We start from the raw sequence: 25,315 nt of genomic DNA, 5'->3' as shown, positions 1-25,315 counted from the left end.
AATGCTCAAAAGTATTTTATAAACAAGTGTTATTTTTGGGCATATAATAATTCTAGAAAACTAACATAGGTTTTTAAATTACTGTTACAGATTGCTGGCGCCAGTATTGAGAAAAAAAAAAAATTAACTCCTCATTCTAAATTGGCATCTTTTTGTGTGTGTGTGTGCAGTCAAATCAATACCAGAGCTTTGGGGTTTACTACCTGAGAAGAAAATGTCTTCTCTGACTTTATTCACTTTTTTTTTTAATACAGGTAGAACTACAGGAGTACTTTGTTGGACCAATTAATCAGTGAGCTTCTTTGTCTCAGTGCTTTTCATAATACCAGGCAAATATGTAGTGATTAGTGAATCTTTACTGAACCGAACTGAACTTATTGAGCATTCCTAGTGTGCACACAATCGTGCCAGCTATTGGCAAGAATAGAGTAGGGTTATAGGCAGGATCTCTGCCTACAAATGAAATAAATGGCAGAGATTAGTGAAGAATGAGCATGGTGCTGTTTATGGTATCCTGTCCCTTGGAGCTCTGCTCTGGGCCATCTCTTCTCTTTAAACTCAGTCCCTTGGCAATTTTGCTCAGGCTTTAAATACAAAGAATCCTTAGGTGGTGCAAATGTTTAATGTACTTGGTTGCTAACTGAAAGCCTGGAGGTTGAATCCACCCAGAGGTACCTTGGAAGAAAAGTCTGGCAGTCTACTTTTGAAAAATCAGTCGTTGAAAACACTATGCTGCACACAGTTCTACGCTGTCACACATGGGGTTGCCATGAGTCAAACTCCACTTGATGGCAACTGGTTTTTCTTAACACATACTATAGCCCCACTCAACTCTTTTCCTTATAGCACTGTGGCCTGTAATGAATGTTTCTCTAGTATTCATTGGAACTTATATTCTAGTAAGAGCGAGAAAATGAATAGATAATATCTATTTAGTTTACTGTTGTATCCTTGGCAACAAGCATAGTGCTGGTCTGTGATCAGTGTTCAGTAAATATTTATTGATAAAAAGAAAGAACAGACATACTTTATTTAAGTTTCAGACAATGGGGATATAAGTATGGAAAGGAGCGCTAACAAAAAGTTTCCTAAAAGAGCTTGTTAAAATTTGAATTAACAAAGAGTATCTGATTTGCTGGCACAGCGTTAAAGCACTTGGCTGCTAACTGAAATGTCAATGGTTTTAACCCACTTGTCATTTTGTGGAAGAAAGGTGTGGCAGTCTGCTTCTGTAAAGATTTACAGCCTTGGAGACCTTATGAGGCAGTTTTACTCTGTCCTATAAGTTTGCTATGAGTTGGAATCAACTCAATGCCAATGAGTTTGGTTTGGTTTATGTAGTTTGGTAAAATGCTGTTGAGGGCTATGTGTGCGAGTGTATGCGTGTGTGATTCTGTCTTCAGGATATAAATGTATATCATGGATCTGTGCAGTTCCATTTTATGTTTTATTTACTTTGAAAATTTTCAGTCTATTCCCTGGTGAGAACTACTACAAAGTCAGCAATGACCTTTGGATTTGTTTGGGTCATTTCACCGGATATTTTTGTGGATAAAGGAGGAGGAGTTGCATTTAGGTTACTTTATTTTTAAAAACATATTTATTGTTTTCTTTAGCACTGAAGTTCTAAATGTACATGATAGCTAGTTTGGAAAATACAGAAGATAAAAATGACAAGAAATCTTATGGCAATCCCAATATCCAGAGATAATGAGTGTTCAGGTTTGTATTTTCTTGCTGTTTTTTTATGAATATTTGTTTACTGAAATTAGAAACAGAGTACATATAAAATATTTTACCCTGGCTTTTAAAATTTAACGTAAACGATTTTACATCGGTAAGTAGTATTTGAAAGAAGCTTTTCAAACGATAGTGTCATAACAACTTATTTTTGTGACGCCAGAGGTTAAGCTCTGGACTACTAACAGAAAGCTTGGCAGTTCAAAGTCACCCAGAGGTACCTTGGAAGACAGGCCTGATGATCTGCTTCTGAAAGGTCACAGCCTTGAAAACCATACTGAGGGCAGTTCTACTCTACACACATGGAGTTGCCATGAGACTAATCAACTCGACAGCAACTAACAACAGTTGTGTGGATGGAAGCCAATTTATTTTATTATCAGCGTACTAGAAATTTAGGCTTTTTCCACTTTTACAAATTTACAATGTGATAAATATCTCTGTCCACAATGTTGGTCACAGTTTCTAAATATTTACTTAGAATAGTTTCCTAGGAGATTTACTGGATTAAAAGGCATTAACATTTTTAAAACTCTTGATAACATATGGCCAAATTGTTTTCCAGCAAAATTGTATCCCCATGTCTGTTACTTTATTTCAGAGCTACTTTGGCATTTCAATTTACTCTAGACTGAAATGGGTAAGAATCAAGCCCATCTTGGATCCCTTCCAAGAGATTTGTTACTAAGGTACCAACATGGCCTCGCTCTGGGGTGGTCTTGCATAAAAACATGATCTCATGGATACCCAAAGACAGCCTTATACTGAGTCTCCTGCACATTTATTTCTCCATTACTCAGCGGAGAAATGTTAGTGTTTGGGACTGGTTTCCTGAGCTTTAAATTGGAGAGAAAAGTGGAGGAGGTGGGTTAGTTTAAATTCGTGCAATATTCTTTTGCATCAGTGAAAAGTTACAATTTTTTGAATAGATACCTGCGTTTCAGCTGCTCCCATGGTGCCTGAAGAATTTAGGGCATAATTAAAAAGAGATGAAAGGAAGCAGTGTCAAAAGACCTAGAAAATCCAGTGCGTCAAGACCAAAAACAGGATTTCAAGCTTTGTAAATTCTACCAACTCATTCACAGCTGCGTATCCTGTCAGGTTTGGGCCACTGCGGAAACATTTTTGGAAGGTAGCATTTGTCACTTAAGATACGTATGTATTTTTTTCTTATCCTGAAAGCAAGTGACCAATTGCAATTACAATAGGCTGTCAAGATTTCTGGAAAATAGTCGTTTTGATTTTTAATGAGCTAGGAGATTGGTGCTCTGAGTCACAGGAATATTTTTGGCTCTTTCTTCTGTGTCTTATGTGTTTAATTTCAAAATCGTGTTGACTGAACACTGTGAGGAATTTTTCACAGATTTGATTGTGGTGCAATACAGCAACTTAACAAGTAAATAGTGTCTTGTGTGTGTGTGTGTGTGTGGTCTGGAGAGAGTGCATATGGTCTAATGTAGAATGGTGTATTTTGTAGGTCATAGGATCCAGTATATTCCACATAGGTTGGAAGTTGGAGCTTAGGCCCCTTAAGAGCTTAAGTGCTGATGGATGAAGAGTCCTAGTCACTCCACAGAACAACAAAGGTTGGTAAAAATATTCCAATCTCCAAAGCAGCATTTCCAGTGGAGTTAAACTTCTTTTATACAGGCAGTCCCCAGATTATGAAGGAGTTCCATTCCTAAGTCTGTGTTTAAGTTAAACTTAGAACAGTTAGGTACAATTTGTATCTAATGTCAGTTAGCCAAATGTTTGTCTTAGTGTATGGTGCACCTCTCTATGCATAAAAAAAATTAAAGAAACATATCCAGATACACTAAAACATCTTTAACATAATAATACAGTAATAATAATAATGTTTTGATGGTGCATTGCAGAGTAACACTGTTTGTTCTTACAAACCATTGTATGTATTTTTTAATATAATGGGCTTCATGGGTGTTGGTTCATAACTGTGGATTGTACGTAAGTCAGACGTTCATAACCCGCGAACTGCCTGCCCTGTATTTCCTGTTGTTCAGGGGCTTACGTAGCTAGCAGAGATACGAATCAATGTGCTTGTGTCATGCTTTCCTTTGAAGGCATGCTAGGGTGTTACCTAATTATTAGGCAAATGGACACTTGCTTCCAAGAGTTTTTTTTTTTTTTTTTTTAAAGCGTGGTTCTTGACACTATGATTAGCCTATTTATAGGAATCTTCTCAAGCAGTTTTCTGAGTATATATCTGTAAAAGCCAACCAAAAAAAAAAACAAAAAACCAAACTGGTTACCATCAGTTGATTCCCACTCTGAAGCCAACAGGTGAAATTAACAGAAATGGTCCAGTGGCAAGCAGTGGTGTTAGCTCTTTTGGTAAGAATGTGGTGCTCATGAGGGTATGACTGAGGATTTGACTCCTCAAAGACCAGAAAAACAATTCCCTTGATGCCAAGTAGGTAATTCTGCTCAGCTGTCTCACCACTTATCTCAGAACTGGAGGCTAGTTCCATTGGAGGAGCCGAGTCAATTGGAGAAGATGGTTCAGCTCAAGCTTACCTCAGGCTCCCCTCGTGGTGAGTTGTCATTGTTACTGTCCTTTAATATGATGATTTTCTTCAGAGCTATCAGAGAATTAAAAATATGCCTCATTTTTTTTTTTTTTTTTTATACTAGGGCTTGTCTGCTAACCAAAAGGTCAGCAGTTCGAATCTACCAGCTGCTCCTTGGAAAATTTAGGGGACAGTTCTGCTCTGTCCTATAGGGTTACTATGAGTAGAAATTGACTTGACGGCAATGGGTTTGTGTTTTTTTTTTTCTTTTTTTTTTTTAAATACCTTGCAACTGCCAGAAGTCAGCTGCCAAAGCTAATGCTCCAGGTGGGCACAAAGAGACCATTGTTTATACTCATAGGAGGAACAAAGTGCAAGGTGTCCAGAGTGCTGCAGAAAGCCCTCATGGTACCAGTTTCAAATGTGCCTCCTGTCCAAAATGTCGGTGGTTTGCTCTGAGCATGGCTTTCCCCACATCACAAGCACTCAGTAAATATTCATTGATGAAATCTGGACCTGATAACATGTCCAAAGTAAGCAAAATGAAGTCTCTCCATCCTTGCTTCTAAGTAGAATTCTGGCTATACTTCCTCCAAGACAGTTTTCTTTGTTCTTCTGGCAGTCCATGGTATATTCAATATTCTTTGCCAATACCATAGTTCAAATGGGTCAATTCTTCTTTGGTCTTCCTTTTTCATTGCCCAGATTTCGTATGCATATGAGGTGATTAAAAATACCATGGCTTGGGTCAGGCGCACCTTAGTCGTCAAAGTGACATCTTTGCTTTTTTATTAGGTGCAGTCGAGTTGATTCTGACTCATAGAGACCCCATGGGCCCAATAGGGCTTTCTTAGCTAATCTTTATGGAAGCAAATCGTCAGGTCTTTCTCCTATAGAGCTGCTTGGTGGGTTTGAACTGCCAACCTTTTGGCCAGCAGCTGAGTGCTGAACTGTTGTGCCACAAGGGCGCCACATGTATATGGACACTCAATTTTTTCAAACTTCCCCAATTACCCCTAAATGCCATTTGTACTTGATTTATTTGAACCAACACCCATCTAGTCAAAGTCCACATATTGCATTTGGTTGTTATGTCTCTTAAGCCTCTTTTTAATCTAAAACTGCCCCCACCCACCAGCTCATTGACTTGATGAAAAACCTAGTCAGCTGTTCTGTGTCAATTAGCCCTGTATTGTCAATTGCTGAACAAGAAGGCCACCACAGTGGACAAAATTGTCATGCCAACTTTATGGAAACAGGTATCTTTCTTCCATGATGGATATTTTTTGATCTGGGGTTTACTGAAATTGAACCTCAAATGCAAAGCAAAACAAAACAAAACCCCTAACCTTGACTTGACTACAACTGTACATGTAGCAGTTCTATGGCAAAATTCTTGGGATTTTAGTTTGTGAGTCTCTGGGTTGATGGTTGCTTTTCACTGATTTGGTGCCCAGTCCATTTGAATGCCCACTGGGATTTCCTTCTACCTCTCCTTGAGCCTCAGCTCTATTTTCACACAGCCAACAATTTTTTCATGTGGATTTCCTAATGGCAGATGTGCAATCCTCTACAAGCTCTGTAAAGCCTTTCTGTGATAAGGAGAACATGTTATGCAGAAAGATGTTTACTGGTTACATCTGACCTTCTTGGTTATATCTAATCTTTTTTGGTTATATCGGACCTTCTTTGCTATCTTTTCTCATGTGGAAAAGAAAGCCCCTGTGACAAAAGGGGAAGAAAGAGCAAATCTGTCTTGGAGATGTACAACCAAAATGTTCCCTAGAAGCAAGGATGGCAAGACTTTTTTGCTTACTTTGGACATTGTCATGGATTGAATTGTCCCCCCCCTCCAAAAAAAAATATGTGTCAACTTGGTTAGGCCATGATTCCCAGTATTGTGTAGTTGTCCTCCATTTTGTGATTGTAATTTTATGCCGAAGAGGCTTAGGGTGGGATCGTGATACTACTCTTTCTCAGGTCACCTCCCTGATCCAATGTAAAGGGCGTTTCCCTGGAGTGGGGCCTGCATCACCTTTTATTTCTCAAGAAAGGAGTGTGGGGAGCTGTACATGTCCTTTGAGTCCAGGGCCCTTCACCTGAGAAGCTTCTTGACCAGGGAAAAATTGAGGACAAGGGCCTTTCTCCAGAGCCTGGAGAAAGAAAGACTTCCCCTGGAGCCAACATCCTGAATTTGGGCTTTTAGCCTACTTTACTGTGGGGGAATAAACTTTTCTTTGTTAAAGCCATCCACTTGTGGTATTTCTGTTATAGCAGCACTAGATGACTATGACAGACATGTTATCAGGAGGGACCAGTCCCTGGGGAAGGACATCATGGTTGGTAAAGTAGAAGGTCAGAAAAAAATAAGGAAGACCTTCAATGAGATGGATTGACACAGTAGCTGCACCAATGGGCTCAAACATCATAATGATTGTGAGGACGGCACAGGACCAGATGGGAAGTTTTGTTCTGTTGTACATGGGATCGCTATGAGTCGGAACTGATTTGACAGCACCTAGCAACAACAAACAGCTAATATTCCCTCCAGGAACCTTAAATCTTACAGTGCACATATACCAGGGGTGTGGGGAAAGCGTCCTTCATTCACAGTGAAAGAGAATTACCATTTAAAAATATGACTCATCTATGAAATATTAGAAAATGGTACACAGTAACTAGTATAGGTTAGGGGTTGTCATTTCTTACACCTGTGGACCTGAGTGCTTCCATTGGATGAGGTGGACCACATTAAATGGGTGAGCTGCAGCATCCCACACGTCTTCTTTCACCTCAAATTCTTGATCTAAAAAGTCAGGAGATTAGACTAGACTCCTAAATTACCATCGAGATCAACAGCTTCATCGTGTTAGTAGCAACTCCAATTTTCCCATTTCACCTCTCCCCTCCTTCCATTGCTACCCTCTTCAGTCTGGCTCTTGCCTTTGTGTGTGTTAGAAGCCCCTGTAGTGGGTAGGGAGCCATGAGTCAAAAGGTCTCTGATCTTAATTTTTAACTAATGACTTTGCTGAGCAAGTAATTTCATGCCTAGGTCAATGTGCTTCAGGTTTCCCACATATAGCAATGACTCACATTTTTAATAAGAACCAGCGAATACAAATAAATTTATGTTAAAATGTGTGTTATCATAGGGTTGCCTAGAACTGTTTGGATTAAAATACTATAGAGGAAGCAAATATGCTAGTACTAAACAGACAAAAACCCATCTGTCAGTTTGTTGTACTGTGGTGGCTTACATGTTGCTATGATGCTAAAAGCTATGTATGCTATTGGTATTTCCAATATCAGCAGGGTCACCCATGGTGGACAGGTTTCAACAGAGCTTCCAGACTAAGACTAAGAATTAAGGCCTGGTGATCTCCTTGTGAAAATTAGCCAATAGAAACTGTACGGACCACAACAGAACACTGTCAGACTTGCTTACTTTGGACACGTCATCAGGAGGCATCAACAAGGAGGATATTGTGTTTGGTGAAGTAGAGGGCCAACGAGGGCAAGGGAGAGCCTTGGTGAGATGGATTGACACAGTAGCTGCAACGATGGACTTGAGCATGCCAGTGATTGTGAGGGTAATGCAAGATGGGAGAATGTTTTGTTGTGTAGTACATACGTGGGTCAGATTTGGCTCCATGGCAGCTGTCTATCTAAATAGAATAGCTGAAAATGCAACACACACATTGCTTACACTAAAAAAAAAATGCAAAGCAGTATTGAGCATCGACCCTATGCCAGGTGCTTGCAGGTACATTCTCTCACTAATCCCTGCAACAACAAAGGAAGGAATGGGACCAGCTCATTTTGGCCATGAGCAAAGCAACTTGCCTAAGATGACCCAGCTAGGGTATAACAGAGCCAGGGTGCCAACTCAGGCCCTCTCACTCCTCAAGCGAGTTCTGTTCCCTGTGCTAGAACTCAACTTCTTAAGTTGTATATAGTTAAGCAATACTATTGTTTGTATCTAGACTGTGTGTAAATTCAGGAGCTGTTCCCATTTTTCTCATGTGTAACAATATGGAATAGACACCACAGACAAATTTAGAAACCTCTTCAGAATGATTTATGTTTGGAGAAAAGTTCAGCAACAAGATATTTGTACCACGCAGCCGTAGAAACCACGACCTCAGTTTTTGCCTTGTAAAAGTTCTTTTATGCAGCTGAATAGATCCAAATTCCTACTTTGTGTTTTGAAAATGGGTCGGTTACTCATGTGCCTGGTTATTATTTCCCCCTCTCTTCTATTTTTGCTGTCTGGTCTGCACAGCTGTGGCCTTTTGCAGCAGCTGGATATAAATATAACGTGGGAATTGAGGCTCATTAGGAGTGGAAGAACAGCTGATGGAGCACAGCAAAGCCCAGAGCTCTGCAGGGTCTGCGACAAGTCCAGGCATGCTGGTTTCGGTCTGATTGACTCCTCGGCTTTATGCTGAGTGAGCTTTCATGATTTAAAGGTTGGCATGAGGAACAGCGCTTCTTGCCAAGAGAAGATCCATCTCTGTAATCCACGTGGTAATTAAAGCCAGACGTTTTGATGGTGCTTCATTTTGGTCAGAATTTGAGGTGTGGTATTAGGTGACTATTTCTAGCTTACTTTTAAAGGAGCATGTTATATATGAGTAAAATGTTTAAAAATCATTTATGGTTCAAAGTCTGTAGGCATCATCCTTACCAGTTTATGGATGGATCACTTCACGAAGATAAGTGCTCATGTTGCAAAGGGATTTGTTGAAAGGCAAGGCGAGAGGTCAGAACAACGTTTGTGACCCCTTTTGAAAACCCTGGTAGGGTTTTGGTTTCTGTCATTTGTTTTTGTTTTAGGTCATTTCTTAAACTTCTGATGGGGGAAGGTTACTATTGCATAATAAATATAATTGACCTAGGGCCTAAATTGTTGACAAACACCTAGTATTTTTCTATCAGGGAAATTGAAATCTTGGGCATGTACCAAAAAAAGAAAACTCTTTGCCACTGAGTCGATTCAGACTCAAAGAAACCCTGTAGGACAGAGCAGAACTGCCTCATAGGGTTTCCAAGGAGTGGCTGGTGAATTCAAAATACCGACGTTTTGACTGGCAGCCGCGCTGTTAACCACGACGCCACCAAGGCTCCCATGTGCATGTATCAGGTAGAAAATCCTCCATATATATTGAGCTAACAGTTTACTGTAGCAAGTATTTATGAAATGCCTACCAAATACCAGGCATTGTGCCAGTGCTAGCAATGGAAGGTGGACAGATGTGATCGCAGCCCTCCCACAGTGCCTAGCCATTTCCTCAGTTCAATTAACCCCAGATTTTCTGCTTTAAAAAATAATATATATATATATACACACACAAGTATATGTAATATTAATGCAACACAAAACAAAGATCCCAAATAATGAAAGGTTGTTTTAAAAATTATTATCCTCTGTTTTGGCTTTATATATCCAGATGTCATATGACTAAAAAAAATTTTTTTTTTAATCAACTTTTATTGAGCTTCAAGTGAACGTTTACAAATCAAGTCAGTCTGTCACATATAAGTTTATATACATCTTACTCCTTACTCCCACTTGCTCTCCCCCTAATGAGTCAGCCCTTCCAGTCTCTCCTTTCGTGACAATTTTGCCAGCTTCCAACTCTCTCTATCCTCCCATCCCCTCTCCAGACAGGAGATGCCAACACAGTCTCAAGTGTCCACCTGATATAATTAGCTCACTCTTCATCAGCATCTCTCTCCTACCCACTGTTCAGTCCCTTTCATGTCTGATGAGTTGTCTTTGGGGATGGTTCCTGTCCTGTGCCAACAGAAGGTTTGGGGACCATGACCACCGGGATTCCTCTAGTCTCAGTCAGACCATTAAGTATGGTCTTTTTGTGAGAATTTGGGGTCTGCATCCCACTGATCTCCTGCTCCCTCAGGGGTTCTCTGTTGTGCTCCCTGTCAGGGCAGTCATCGATTGTGGCCGGGCACCAACTAGTTCTTCTGGTCTCAGGATGATGTAGGTCTCTGTTTCATGTGGCCCTTTCTGTCTCTTGGGCTCTTAGTTGTCGTGTGACCTTGGTGTTCTTCATTCTCCTTTGCTCCAGGTGGGTTGAGACCAACTGATGCATCTTAGTTGGCCGCTTGTTACCATTTAAGACCCCAGATGCCACATTTCAAAGTGGGATGCAGAATGTTTTCATAATGGAATTATTTTGCCAATTGACTTAGAAGTCCCCTTAAACCATGGTCCCCAAACCCCCGCCCTTGCTCCGCTGACCTTTGAAGAATTCAGTTTATCCCGGAAACTTCTTTGCTTTTGGTCCAGTCCAGTTGAGCTGACCTTCCATGTATTGAGTATTGTCCTTGCCGTCACGTAAAGCAGTTCTTAGCTACTAATTAATCGGTAAAAAACCCTCTCCCACGCTCCCTCCCTCCCCCCTCCGTAACCACAAAAGTATGTGTTCTTCACAGATTATACTATTTCTCAAGATCTTATAATAGTGGTCTTATACAATATTTGTCCTTTTGCAACTAATTTCGCTCAGCATAATGCCTTCCAGGTTCCTCCATGTTATGAAGTGTTTCACAGATTCGTCACTGTTCTTTATTGATGCATAGTATTCCATTGTGTGAATATACCACAATTTATTTAACCATTCATCCGTTGATGGACACCTTGGTTGCTTCCAGCTTTGTGCTATTGTAAACAGAGCTGCAATAAACATGGGTGTGCATATATCTATTTGTGTGAAGGCTCTTATTTCTCTAGGGTATATTCCGAGGAGTGGGATTTCTGGGTTGTATGGTAGTTCTATTTCTAACTGTTTAAGATAACGCCAAATAGATTTCCAAAGTGGTTGTACCATTTTACATTCCCACCAGCAGTGTATAAGAGTTCCAATCTCTCCACAGCCTCTCCAACATTTATTATTTTGTGTTTTTTGGATTAATGCCAGCCTTGTTGGAGTGAGATGGAATCTCATCATAGTTTTAATTTGCATTTCTCTAATGGCTAATGATCGAGAGCATTTTCTCATGTATCTGTTAGCTGCCTGAATATCTTCTTTAGTGAAGTGTGTGTTCATATCCTTTGCCCACTTCTTGATTGGGTTGTTTGTCTTTTTGTTGTTGAGTTTTGACAGAATCATATAGATTTTAGAGATCAGGCACTGGTCTGAGATGTCATAGCTGAAAATTCTTTCCCAGTCTGTAGGTGGTCTTTTTACTCTTTTGGTGAAGTCTTTAGATGAGCATAGGTGTTTGATTTTTAGGAGCTCCCAGTTATCTGGTTTCTCTTCGTCATTTTTCATAATGTTTTGTATTCTGTTTATGTCTTGTATTAGGGCTCCTAACGTTGTCCCTATTTTTTCTTCCATGATCTTTATCGTTTTAGTCTTTATGTTTAGGTCTTTGATCCACTTGGAGTTAGTTTTTGTGCTTGGTGTGAGGTATGGGTCCTGTTTCATTTTTTTGCAAATGGATATCAAGTTATGCCAGTACCATTTGTTAAAAAGACTATCTCTTCCTCAATTAACTGACACTGGGCCTTTGTCAAATATCAGCTGCTCATACATGGATGGATTTATATCTGGGTTCTCAATTCTGTTCCACTGGTCTATGTGCCTGTTGTTGTACCAATACCAGGCTGTTTTGACTACTGTGGCTGTATAATAGCTTCTGAAATCAGGTAGAGTGAGGCCTCCCATTTTCTTCTTCTTTTTCAGTAATGCTCTGCTTATCCGAGGCTTCTTTCCCTTCCATATGAAGCTGGTGATTTGTTTCTCCATCACCTTAAAAAATGACATTGGAATTTGGATCGGAAGTGCATTGTATGTATAGATGGCTTTTGGTAGAATAGACATTTTTACTATGTTAAGTCTTCCTATCCATGAGCAAGGTATGTTTTTCCACTTAAGTATGTCCTTTTGAATTTCTTGTAGTAGAGCTTTGTAGTTTTCTTTGTATAGGTCTTTTACATCCTTGGTAAGATTTATTCCTAAGTATTTTATCTTCTTAGGGGCTACTGTGAATGGTATTGACTTGGTTATTTCCTCTTCGATGTTCTTTTTATTGATGTAGAGGAATCCAAGTGATTTTTGTATGTTTATCTTATAACCTGAGACTCTGCCAAACTCTTCTATTAGTTTCAGTAGGTTTCTGGAGGATTCCTTAGGGTTTTCTGTGTATAAGATCATGTCATCTGCAAATAGAGATAATTTTACTTCCTCCTTGCCAATCCGGATGTCCTTTATTACTTTGTCTAGCCTAATTGCCCTGGCTAGGACTTCTAGCACAATGTTGAATAAGAGTGGTGATAAAGGGCATCCTTGTCTGGTTCCCGTTCTCAAGGGAAATGCTTTCAGGTTCTCTTCATTTAGAGTGATATTGGCTGTTGGCTTTGCATAGATGCCCTTTATTATGTTGAGGAATTTTCCTCCAATTCCTATTTTATCATAAATGGGTGTTGGACTTTGTCAAATGCCTTTTCTGCATCAATTGGTAAGATCATGTGGTTTTTGTCTTTTGTTTTATTTATGTGGTGGATTATATTAATGGTTTTTCTGATATTAAACCAGCCTTGCATACCTGGTATAAATCCCACTTGATCGTGTTGAATTATTTTTTTGATATGTTGTTGAATTCTATTGGCTAGAATTTTTTTGAGGATTTTTGCATCTATGTTCATGAGGGATAAAAAAAATGAGGGATATAGGTCTGTAATTTTCTTTTTTTGTAATGTCTTTACCTGGTTTTGGTATCAGGGAGATGGTGGCTTCATAGAATGAGTTGGGTAGTATTCCGTCATTTTCTATGCTTTGAAATACCTTTAGTAGTAGTGGTGTTAACTCTTCTCTGAAAGTTTGGTAGAACTCTGCAGTGAAGCCGTCCGGGCCATGGCTTTTTTTTGTTGGGAATTTTTTGATTACCGTTTCAATCTCTTTTTTTGTTATGGGTCTATTTAGTTGTTCTGCTTTTGAATGTGTTAGTTTAGGTAGGTAGTGTTTTTCCAGGAATTCATCCATTTCTTCTAGGTTTTCAAATTTGTCGGAGTACAATTTTTTGTAATAATCTGAAATGATTCTTTTAATTTCATTTGGTTCTGTTGTGATGTGGTCCTTCTTGTTTCTTATTCGGGTTATTTGTTTCCTATATTTCTTTAGTCAGTCTAGCCAATGGTTTCTCAATTTTGTTAATTTTTTCAAAGAACCAGCTTTTGGCTTTGTTAATTCTTTCAATTGTTTTTCTGTTCTGTAATTCATTTAGTTCAGCTCTAATTTTTATTATTTGTTTTCTTCTGGTGCCTGATGGATTCTTTTGTTGCTCACTTTCTATTTGTTCAAGTTGTAGGGACAGTTCTTTGGTTTTGGCTCTTTCTTCTTTTTGTTGTGTGCATTTATTGATATAAATTGGCCTCTGAGCACTGCTTTTGCTGTGTCCCAGAGGTTTTGATAGGAAGTATTTTCATTCTCATTGCATTCTATGAATTTCCTTATTCCCTCCTTGATGTCTTCTATAACCCAGTCTTTTTTCAGGAGGGTATTGTTCATTTTCCAAGTATTTGATTTCTTTTCCCTAGTTTTTCTGTTATTGATTTCTAGTTTTATTGCCTTGTGGTCTGAGAAGATGCTTGGTAATATTTTGATGTTTTGGATTCTGCAAAGGTTTGTTTTATGACCTAATATGTGGTCTATTCTAGAGAATGTTCCATGTGCGCTAGAAAAAAAAGTATACTTTGCAGCAGTTGGGTGGAGAGTTCTGTATAAGTCAATGAGGTCAAGTTGGTTGATTGTAGTAATTAGGTCTTCCGTGTCGCTATTGGGCTTCTTACTGGATGTCCTGTCCTTCTCCAAAAGTGGTGTGTTGAAGTTTCCTACTATAATTGTGGAGGTGTCTATCTCACTTTTCAGTTCTGTTAAAATTTGATTTATGTTTCTTGCAGCCCCGTCATTGGGTGCATAAATATTTCATATGGTTATGTCTTCCTGATCAATTGTCCCTTTTATCATTATGTAGTGTCCTTCTTTATCCTTTGTGGTGGATTTAAGTCTAAAGTCTATTTTGTCAGAAATTAATATTGGTAGTCCTCTTCTTTTTTGCTTATTGTTTGCTTGATATATTTTTTTCCATCCTTTGAGTTTTAGTTTGTTTGTGTCTCTAAGTCTAAGGTGTGTCTCTTGTAGGCAGCATATAGAGGGATCGTGTTTCTTTATCCAGTCCGAGACTCTCTGTCTCTTTATTGATGCATTTAGTCCATTTACGTTCAGCGTAATTATGGATAAATAAGTTTTTAGTGTTGTCATTTTGATGCCTTTTTATGTGTGTTGTTGACAATTTCATTTGTCCACATACTTTCTTGTACTGAGACGTTTTTCTTAGTAAATTGTGAGATCCTCATTTTCTTAGTGTTTGACTTTATGTTTGTTGAGTCGTTAAGTTTTTCTTGGCTTTTATCTTGAGTTATGGAGTTGTTATACCTCTTTGTGGTTACGTTAATATTTACCCCTATTTTTCTAAGTAAAAACCTAACTTGTATTGTTCTATATTGCCTTGTATCACTCTCCATATGGCAGTTCTATGCCACCTGTATTTAGTCCCTCTTTTTGATTATTGTGATCTTTTACATATTGACTTCAGTGATTCCCTGTTATGAGCATTTTTTTTTAAATTAATCTTAATTTGTTTTTGTGATTTCCCTATTTGAGTTGATATCAGGATGTTCTGTTTTGTGACCTTGTGTTGTGCTGGTATCTGATATTACTGGTTTTCTGACCAAACAATATCCTTTAGTATTTCTTGTAGCTTTGGTTTTTGCAAGTTCTCTAAACTTGTGTTTATCTGTAAATATCTTAATTTCGCCTTCATATTTCAGAGAGTTTTGCTGGATATATGATCCTTGGCTGGCAGTTTTTCTCCTTCCGTGCTCTGTATATGTCGTCCCATTCCCTTCTTGCCTTCATGGTTTCTGCTGAGTAGTCTGAACTTATTGATTCTCCCTTGAAGGAAACCTTTCTTTTCTCCCTGGCTGCTTTTAAAATTTTCTCTTTATCTTTGGTTTTGGCAAGTTTGATTATAATATGTCTTGGTGTTTTTCTTTTTGGATCAATCTTAAATGGGGTTTGATGAGCATCTTGGATAGATATCCTTTCGCAGATGACTGAAAACTTTATACTCCCATTTTTTTTATCTGTTCCTCAGTTTTCTCATCTGTGAAATGGGAATAATGACAATACCTACCTCATAAGATTGTCGTGAGGTTTAAATTAGTACATGTCAGTGCTTAAAACAGTGCTAGACACAAAATAAGTGCTTAATAAGTGTTAGCAATTATTCTTGTCATCTGTTCAGTGATTGAATTTGCTTCTTCTCTGGATTACTAGGAGGATTCTCACATTTTTCTAGAGGGTAGGACATCAAAAACTGTGATCTCCTCACCCCATTCCCACCATACCCCAGCCAAACCTGCTCTTGTTGTGTTATTTCTTATCTTAGGTAAGCCAGTTCTTCCTTCTACTATGTCCACTCCTGTCACAGGACGTTTGTACAGACTCTTCTTCTACAATGTCCTTCCCTTCCCACTTCTCCTAGTTAACTCCCGTTCCTTTTGAGATCTCAGCTTAAGCTTCCTTCTGCTGAGTTGGCTATCTGACCTTCCTGAACAGGTTAACTCCTATGCAACACTGGTCTGTAGCATATAGGACAGGTGCTGTTTTACATTTAATTGTGCGATTATTTAATCAATGTCTACCTCTTCCACTAGAATATAAGCTGTATGAGAATCAGAGTAGTATCAACTTAAGTAAATCATGGTATCCCCAGTGTCTGACTCAGTGCCTGAAATACATAGTTGTTAGTTCTACTTGAGTTCTAACTCATAGAGACCTTGTGTATAACAAAACAAAACAAAACATTACCTGATCCTGTGCCATCCTCATGATTGTAGGTATATTTGAGCCCATTGTTGCAGTTGTTGTGTCGTTCCATCTGACTAAAAGAGTTTCCCTTGTTTTTGCTGATTGTCTTAGGTGCTTAATGCATATTTGTTAAAAGAGTGGATTAGAAGGTTGTAATGAATTGATTCATATATTATTTTTTTAATTACAAAAACAATACATGGTATTTATAATAAATACTACTAATGCAGAAATATATAAACAAAACTTCTCCTATATTCTATAATCCCATCTCCCAGATGCATCCACTATTGACACACTCTTTTTTCAAAATAATTTTTATTGTGCTTTAAGTGAAAGCTTACAAATCAAGTCAGCCTCTCACATATAAACTTATATACACCTTAATACATACTCCCACTTACTCTCGCCCTAATAAGTCAGCCCGCTCCCTCCTTCCAGTCTCTCCTTTCATGACCATTTTGCCAGTTTCTAACCCCCTCTACCCTCCCATCTCCCCTTCAGGCAGGAGGTGCCAACACAGTCTCAAGTGTCCACCTGATGCAAGTAGCTCACTCCTCATCAGCATCTCTCTCCAACTCATTGTTCAGTCCAATTTGTGTATTGATACACTATTGATAGAAGCTTCACTTGTATCCTTCCAGACTTTTTTTCTGTGTTTACCAATCATACACACATATTACCAGTTGTTATTGAGTCAACTCCAACTCATAACAACCCCATGCATGTCAGAATAGAGCTGCACTCCATGGAATTTTCAATGGCTGAGTTTTTCAGAAGTAGATTGCCAGGCCTTTATTCCGAGGCACCTCTGGGTTGACTCAGACCTCTAACTTTTTGGTTAGTAGCTGAGTGTGTTAATCATTTGCACCACCCAGGGACTCCACACACACATAAACCAAAAAACCCAAACCTGTTACCATCAAGTCAATTCTGACTCACAGGGACCCTATAGGAAGAGTAGAACTGCCCCATAGGATTTCCAAGGTTGTAAATCTTTATGGAAGTAGACTGCCACATCTTTCTCCACAGAGGAGCTGGTGGGTTCCAACTGCCAAACTTTCTAGCCGAGTGCTTAACCACCATGCCACCAGGGCTCCTTCATACATACAAACACACAAGTATGTATGTATACATTGAGTTCTTATAGTAAAACATAATCGTATGCTATATTTGCTTTGCTTTATTTAACACTATAGTGGTGCTGTCTTTCTATGTCTGTACATGATAGATCTACCACATGAAAATGATTATGTAATTCTTCAGAAAAGTCTAAAAAATAACACAATGAGCATTCATGTACCCGTCTCCCAACTTAATAAATGAAGATGATCAATAAATTTATCACATTTCCCCCACCATCTCAAATTTTGTGTTTATTATTTCCCCACATTTTAAAAAATTATTTCACTACATAGGTTTATTTCTATAACAATAGAGGGTCTTTGCATACTTCCTAAATTTTATTTAAACAGTATTATTTTAGTATGCGTTTTCTGCACCTTGCTTTTTTTTCACTCAGCGTTATGTTTGTGAGATTCATACAAAATGATAGGAGTAGCTAAAGTTCATTCATGTCTGTCATGGATAGAATTATGTCCCCCTAAAAATGTGTGTATCACTTGGGCTGGGCCGTGATTCCCGGTACTGTGTGATTTTCCTATATGTTTTGAATCCTGTGAATTCTGCCTCTGTGATGTTAATGATGGAGGATGGGCAGCAGTTGTGTCAGTGAGGCAGGACTCATCCTATAAGATTAGATTGTGTCTTGAGGTAATCTCTTGAGATATAAAAGAAAGAAGCAAGCAGAGAGACAGGGGGACCTCATACACCAAGAAAGCAATGCTGGGAGCAGAGCGTGTCCTTTGGACCTGGGGTCCCTGCACAAAGAAGCTCTTAGTCTGGTGGAACATTGAAGAGAAGGGCGACAGAGAGAGAGTCTTGCCCTGGAGTTGATGCCTTGAATTTGGACTTTTAGCCTACATTACTGTGAGAAAATAAACTTCTCTTTGTTAAAGCCATCCACTTGTGGTATTTCTGTTACAGCAGTACTAGATGACTAAGACAATGTCCCTTGACTTCAAATATACTGCAAGAATAGGGTATAATTAACCATCCGTGTTTCTACTGATGGGCTTTTAGGTGGCTTCCTTTTTTTTTTTTTTTTTGTTATTTCGATTTGACTACAACATTCTTGAGCCTGCCTTTTTTTGTACACATGTGAAAGAATTATACCAGGGAGGGAAGAGCTGAGATGTACGTTATTTGCATCTTCAGCCTTACTAAAAAAAAAAAAAAAAAAAACCCAGTGCCATCGAGTCGATTCTGACTCATAGTGACCCTATATGAGTATGAGTCAGTCTTATTAGAGAGTGTGAAATCTAGTTCAAAGTTGTTTCATTAATTTTTTCACAGCTGCATAATATTCCTTTAAGATAATGTACAATAATTTATCCATTTCCCTACTGCATTTACTGGATTTTATTTTGGAGGTAAAACAATATTAGATATTAAACCTTTCATGTTGGGATGAGTACACCAGCACAGCACTTGAGAGCTTAGAAGGCCCTCTGGGTGTATCAGCTCGTTTGATCCTCTCCGTTAACTTTATGGGAGAGTCAGATCAATGATTGTCATTGCTACTTTTTTGTCTTCAGTGGATGGTGAAATGAGAGCCAAGGGATTCAGAGTCTAAGGTCATTGCCAGTCGAGCAGCAGAGCCAGGTAGAGTGACAGGGCTTCTGGCTCACAGCTTGTACCACTCTAACTTCTCTGCCTTGTTCTATGACTAAGGAGCTGGTCAGAGCATGGGAAACGATGTTACTGCAGAAGACTACAACAAAGAGTCAGGAGGAAACGCTCCTTCTTTGTTTGCACCTGTGAAAATGCAGGGTATCAGCTCACAGGCTGCTATGGGGATGCATTGTCCTGGAAAAAGGGGAAACAGATGGCAGTTTAATAGGAGCCTGATAGCATTGTTTGGGTTGAGCGGGGGGGTATCCTCTGGGGAACCAGGAGAGAAGCTTCCAGCTAAGAACCACATCAGCTTGGACAGAGAACTTGCTGTGGCCATTTCCTCTCTCCCCACCTCTGCCCTGGTAGAAGCTCAGATGCGATGGGAGTGCACAGGCCTCCATTGTTTGCCTGCTGCTGTTAGTGCCAAAACTTCCCTGAGAAGCCGGGAGCTTCGACCCAAGGGTATAGGCCTTTAGGGCGTGTGTGAGTGTGTATGTGAGTACCTGTGTGTGTGCATGCGTGTGCATGTAAGTGCATGAACACGAGCGTGTGTGTGTGTGTGTGTAAAAGACCTGGTATGTGAAAAGGTGAGTCAGACGGCATTGGGACAGGAATGCCTAGGATAGGAGAAGTGCACTTTAACCAGAGGTGCCTAGAGCATGGGACATGACCAATGTGCTTATGGGATTAATCACCACTTCTCGTATTTTTCTTTTTCGTTTGTATGTGTTGGCTGTGTGTCCTGAACTTAAATGGCTCATCCTTGAATAGCTACAGCTGTTATGCATTGTTACCTCTAGGAGTGGTGAGGCAAGCAGAGTCTAAAACCCAGAAACCCTGGTTCTGCCACGAACTGGCTGTATGACTTTGGGAGTATTCCTTAACCTCTCCAGGACTCGTATCCCTTATTGTGGAAGAATGAAAGAGAGGCGAAGACTCATTCATTGACTACGTGTCTATTTAGTAAGAAGGTACTGGAAACCCTGGTGTCATAGTGGTTACGTGATACAGCTGCTAACCAAAAGGTCAGGAGTTCAAATCCACCAGGTCCTCCTTGGAAACTCTATGGGGCAGTTCTACTCTGTCCTATAGGGTTGCTATGAGTCAGAATTGACTTGATGGCAATGTTTTTTTTTTTTTTAATGGGTCTGCAGGTACTAAATGATAGGCTGCTGTCAGGGTATAAGAAGAAAGTACGACGTGGTCCCTTGTTGAGTCCCTGGGTGGCACCATCAATTAATGCACTTGGGTGCTAACTGAAAGGTTGAAGGTTCAAGTCCACCCAGAGGTGACTTGAAAAATCAGACATTGAAAACCCTGTGGAGCACAGTTCTACTCTGATGCACGTGGGGTAGCCAAAGACAGCAACTTCTCAGTTGCTTTTCTCCAGTTATTGCCTCAAGTTCCATAATACCTAGCCCCTGGTTAGCAATAGAGTATCAGTCAAAGAACCAGAGTTCAGGTTGTTTGAGGACTAAAGAAAACAAAGGCTTGAATGGCTTTGAAATCTGCTTGGTGATAGCTGTTTCTTTTGAGTTAATTGAGAAGGTAGGGTAGAGTGCATCACAAGCGTAATTGTGATTCACTGCATGACATTGTCTGCCCAAGCAATGGACTGAACTGAAATTCTTGTAACCTGAGACACAGCACCCACACAGGTTAGAAAGACACACTCCATTCTCCACTTAAACTTTGCTTGCTCCTTACACTTCGTACTCCCAGAGTCTACTCTCTTCCTTCTTCACATCCATTCCCATATTTACCTAAATACCAGTGGTTCCTCAATCTGTATTCTCTGGTCTGTAGTTCTCCTCTAAGCTGTATGCTAATTGTCTACTGGACATCTCCACTTGTATGTCCCACAAACATTTATATGCAACATCACCCTCACCCCATTGCTGCCTTTCTCCAGCATCCCTTATTTGGTGATTGGCAGCCTCATCAGACACTTGTCAAGTACTGTCCTGGGGGGCTTCCTGGGCCAGTCACTGCAGCTTTATGTCCTTACTCAACCAGCTGACACGCCTGTCTATTGACTTGCCATATATCTCTCCTGTCCTTGTCTTCCTCAATGAGTTAGTTCCCTTTTTCAAGCCAACCCTTCTGTGGTTATTTTCACAGTAGAATAAAATCCAAACCCTTTGCCATGACATAAGAGGCCCTTCCTGATCAGGACCCCTGGCTTTCCAGAATTTTACCACCCCTTTCCTTGTCCTGGAGCCCTGGTGGCACAGTGGTTAAGTGTTCGGTTGCTATCCAAAAGGTGGGGAGTTTGAATCCACGAGCTCCTCCTTAGAAGCCTTATGGGGCAGTTCTACTCTGTCCTATAGAATTGTTATGAGTTGGAATCAACTCGATGTTTTTTTTTTTTTTGTCCCCACCCTCCAGCTATCTTAAACTGCTTGCCGTTCTGCCAGTGGGTCAGGTTCCTTGTACCCTTCTCCATCTGCCTTTCCCCATCAGCTTCCTCTGTCTGGAATCCATCCCCCTCCCTACACCTAGTCACCTCACCCCCCTGGCTCATTCTGTCTCTCTTTTCACTAGTTCAAGTAGAATTCCTCTACCTAGTGCCTTCCTTGGCCCTCTTCTCTAGGTCCATGGCTTCTCCTAGGGGTTCCCATGGCATCCTGGCAGTGACCTTGAGCCCAGCACAGATGACATCATTTAAGGTGTTTCTCCAAAGTGGGGACATGGTGATTACCTACTCTGTGCCTGCCACAGTGCTTGGTTCTCAATATGTTGGAGAAATAAACAGATTTTATAAATTAAAGGGAGAAAGAAACTCTTTGTCAAAGATTTCTTGGGACAGGAGTTGGAGGGTCTCAGGGTTTTAACATAGCCCACCGTATTTTTGAGACTTGCTGCAGGGACAAGTCCCTAAGGGCTCCTACAGGTTCTACCAAATCCTTATAACTGGCTGATTTCTTAGACTGCTTGCACTACCTGTCACCAACTCCTCCGCTTTGCCATGAGGAGATGGCCAACTGGCTGCCGCTCGGGAGCTGGTGCCTGACAGCTAATACCTTGGCACCTTTGCGAAGTTTAAGAAAAATAAAGTAGAAAATCAAGTATCATCTTTGTAGACACTGGGAGTCAAAGCTGCTGACTTCTGTGAGCATTTTCATTTATGCATTCAACAGAAGCAGCGTGCAAAAATAAAAAGCCCATGGCCCATGGCTGAGAATCTGGCTGTTGTGGCAGGTGGACAGGAGTGACAGGGACTGGAAGCAGCTAGAGGGTCAATATTTCAGCTTGTTCGTGGAGAAATAATTGCAGAGGCAGCCAGTCAGAAACAAGGTTGGTGGTACTCCCTCTCCCTCTATTCCTTGATGTTTTGGCTGCCTTCAAATTAATGAAATCTTTCAATCCTGACAGAAGTGACAATGCTGAGAAGAAAAAATACATTTCAGAATTTCATGGAAGATTAATAACGACATCAAGAAGCAAAGCCTTTTCTTATACAAGGACTTGCTTAAGTCCTCTTCAGTTGTCTTGCACAAAATGCTGTGATTTGATATCTTTGTCTCAAGGGTATAATTTTTCTCGTCAAATTTTTAGAGTTATTTCCAGAATTGCAAAGGCTGTTTCAAAAACCATAAAAAAAAACCATGGCTTTGTCTAAATTGCCAGAGTACAGCCAGCTCTCTAAGTGGAAAGAAAGGAGAAAGGAGAGGGATGAGTAAGTTAGTCCCTTCAAATGCCAACGTGTGATATGAATTAAGATGAGTTAAAAACAATAAAAAACAAAAAAATGATGTGAGAGCTGTAATGTCTTTTAGAAAAATGACTGTAATGATTTTTGAAAAGTTTAAGCAAAATGTATTTAATTATTGAGTCCCTGATGGTAATATAAAAAAAATAGTTTATCTATAAACTGTATTTATTTGTTTTTCTAATGCAAAATGCAGAGGAATTATGAGGCTGAAATGACTAGAATGGCAGGTTAGATTTAAAAAGTAAATCTGAATAGAAATGATTCCTTTTCATGGAAAATAATATTTGGCTTTAAATTTGGCTATTATACTATTAAGGAAATTCACACATATTAAATAAAAGTTATAGGAAGCCCTGGTGACAAAACGGTTAAGAGTTCAGCTGCTAACCAAACGGTTGGTGCCTGGAACCCACCCAGCAGCTCCAAGGGAGAAAGACCTGGTGATCTGCTTCAAAAAAGATTACAGCCTAGGAAACCCTATGGGACAGTTCTACTCTGCCACATGGGGTCAGGATGAGTCCAAATCAACAAATTTTTTTTAATCAAAAAAGTGTTTTTTAGTTTATAAAAAATAGAGTCGCACTGTTCGGTTAAGTAATGAATTGCCTATTTTAAGAAGAATTATGTTTAGAAAAATGTGCTTGTTCACACCTTTTTAGGATCACAACTATCAGAATACTAAATGGTTTTCGAATTGATGTTTAGGGCATATTAACATGTTATAGGCAGAGTTTAGAACTTAAAGACATTTTTGGTGAAGATTGTTCAATTTAAAATTCAACTGCTCACCACAGAGCCTCTGGTAAATACGTGGTCTCAACTAGCGCTAGCTTTGGCATCATTAGTTTTTTTTTTTTTAATTTTTATTGTGCTTTACGTGAGTTTACAAATCAAGTCAGTCTCTCATACAAAAATTTATGTACACCTTGCTATATACTCCTAATTGCTCTCTCCCTAATGAGACAGCCTGCTCCTTGCCTCCACTCTCTCTTTTCGTATACATTCCGCCAGCTTCTGACCTCCTCTGCCCCTCATCTCCCCATCAGATAGGAGATGCCAACATTGGCATCGTTATTCTTAAAAAGAAAAGCCAGGCTAGGGCTTTCTGGCCCTAGAGAGGCAGTTCAACTCCACAGTTCACAACAGGACTTCAAAGTTCCTGGGTTCATCATACATTCACTCAGCCGCTTTTTAGCTGTGAGACCTTAGGCAAATTACTTACCTTTTCTGTGCCTCAGTTTTCTCATCAGTAATTAGAGAGGAATAGTCTCTTCTTTGAGGAGCCCTGGTGGTGCAATGGTAAAGCGCTCAGCTACTAACTGAAAAATTGGCTGTTCAAATCCACCAGTGGTTCCAAGGGAAAAAAGACCTGGTGATCTGCTCCTGTAAAAATTACAGCCTAGGAAACCCTATGGGCAAATCTACCCTGTCCTATAGGGCCACTATGAGTCCAAATAGACTAGATGGCACACAACAACAAATCTTTTCTTCACTGCTTTGCTGGAGGATAAAATAAATTCATATAAAGTTTTAGAACAGTTTCTGCCTTATATGTAGTAGACACTCAATAAACCAAACCAAACCTGTTGCTGTTGAGTTGATTCTGACTTACAGCGACCCTACAGGACACAGTAGGTCCTCAATAGATATCAGCAGTTATTGTTGTTGATATTATTATTAACGTTGGAAAGTTCTCTCTTAATAAAGACTTTGCATGGATAAAGAGCACTTAGTTAGAAATCAAAAACTTAGTTTCTCAGCATCCTTTTAGTCCACTAGCACTTTGCCCTAGTGGTGCAAAATTTAAGCCCTTGGCTGCTAACTGAAGGGTCTGGCAGTTCAAACCCATCCAGCAGCTCCGTGGGAGAAAGTCTTGGTGATCTGCTTCTGTAAAGATTACAGCCAAGAAAACCCTATGGGGCAATTGTAGTCTGTCATATGGGATCACTATAAGTCGAAAATTGACTCCATGACACCTAACAACAACAGGACTTTGCAGTACAGTAAATTTTTAGTGAACAGTCAAAGTTATTTAGCTAAAATATCTTCTCTTCAATGCCCTGGCATAAAATATTCAAAACCAAAATAAAACAAAAGACAAAGGAGGGGGAAAAAACCTGGCAAGGGGACAAGTTTTGAGAAAGAGCAAGGCAATTGTTTTAAAGGAGTCATTGTATTCAGGTGTCCTGGCCAGCTACTGTAAACACCAGGCGATGTAAGTAGGAAATCAGAACCCATTGTGGGTCAATAAAATGGATGTCTTTTCAACTAAACAGATTGCTATCAGCCTCACAGAGCCAGCTCATGTTCCTTTTTGTCTGGTCGTTTCCTTTACTGAGTGTAAGAACCACCCTCTCCAGTGTTTCTCAGGATTATAGGTTTTTAGGTCAAACAGAAACCCCGGGGAACGCCTGGAAAAGCCAGACACAGGCAGTTCCATTGTGCAGAAACTAGATGACATCAACTCGACTGCTGTCGAGTGTAGCAGAGGCTGCTGTGCCCAGAGCTTGTGGGATCCCGAACTCTTCAGTCCCTTAGCAATCAGGAGCACGGGTCAGTCTGGTGAAGAGCTTTGCTCTTAAGTAGCTGGTGCAGTGACATTTTTTGTGTGGGCTGTTTTTTTGAAGGCTTCACGGGAGAACCAATCACAGCTATGATCACTCTTTGGTTGATTTCAGAAGACTGACCAGTGGGCATTC

At 39.8% G+C, this 25,315-nt stretch overlaps 1 protein-coding gene across 4 annotated transcripts in view; it reads left to right on the top strand.

Moving 5' to 3' along the window:
- Positions 1-25,315, top strand: part of FAM124B (family with sequence similarity 124 member B) — an 84,572-nt gene that overhangs the window by 42,501 nt on the left and 16,756 nt on the right. Inside the window, exons 1-2 of one of the 4 annotated variants that reach the window (XM_049888325.1) lie at positions 1,665-1,722; positions 3,218-3,326. The exons of 2 other annotated variants lie outside the window; for them this stretch is intronic. The gene's annotated coding sequence lies outside the window, so the exon portion shown is untranslated. Of the gene's footprint in view, positions 1-1,664; positions 1,723-3,217; positions 3,327-25,030; positions 25,170-25,315 lie in introns of those variants that run through there. One more of the 4 variants, XM_049888324.1, reaches the window with a different exon arrangement.

The sequence above is a fragment of the Elephas maximus genome, chromosome 6, assembly GCF_024166365.1.
Source record: "Elephas maximus indicus isolate mEleMax1 chromosome 6, mEleMax1 primary haplotype, whole genome shotgun sequence".
NCBI classification, from domain to species: Eukaryota; Metazoa; Chordata; class Mammalia; order Proboscidea; family Elephantidae; genus Elephas; species Elephas maximus.
Note: the sequence above shows the minus strand (reverse complement) of the source record. Positions and strands in the feature narration are given on the sequence as shown.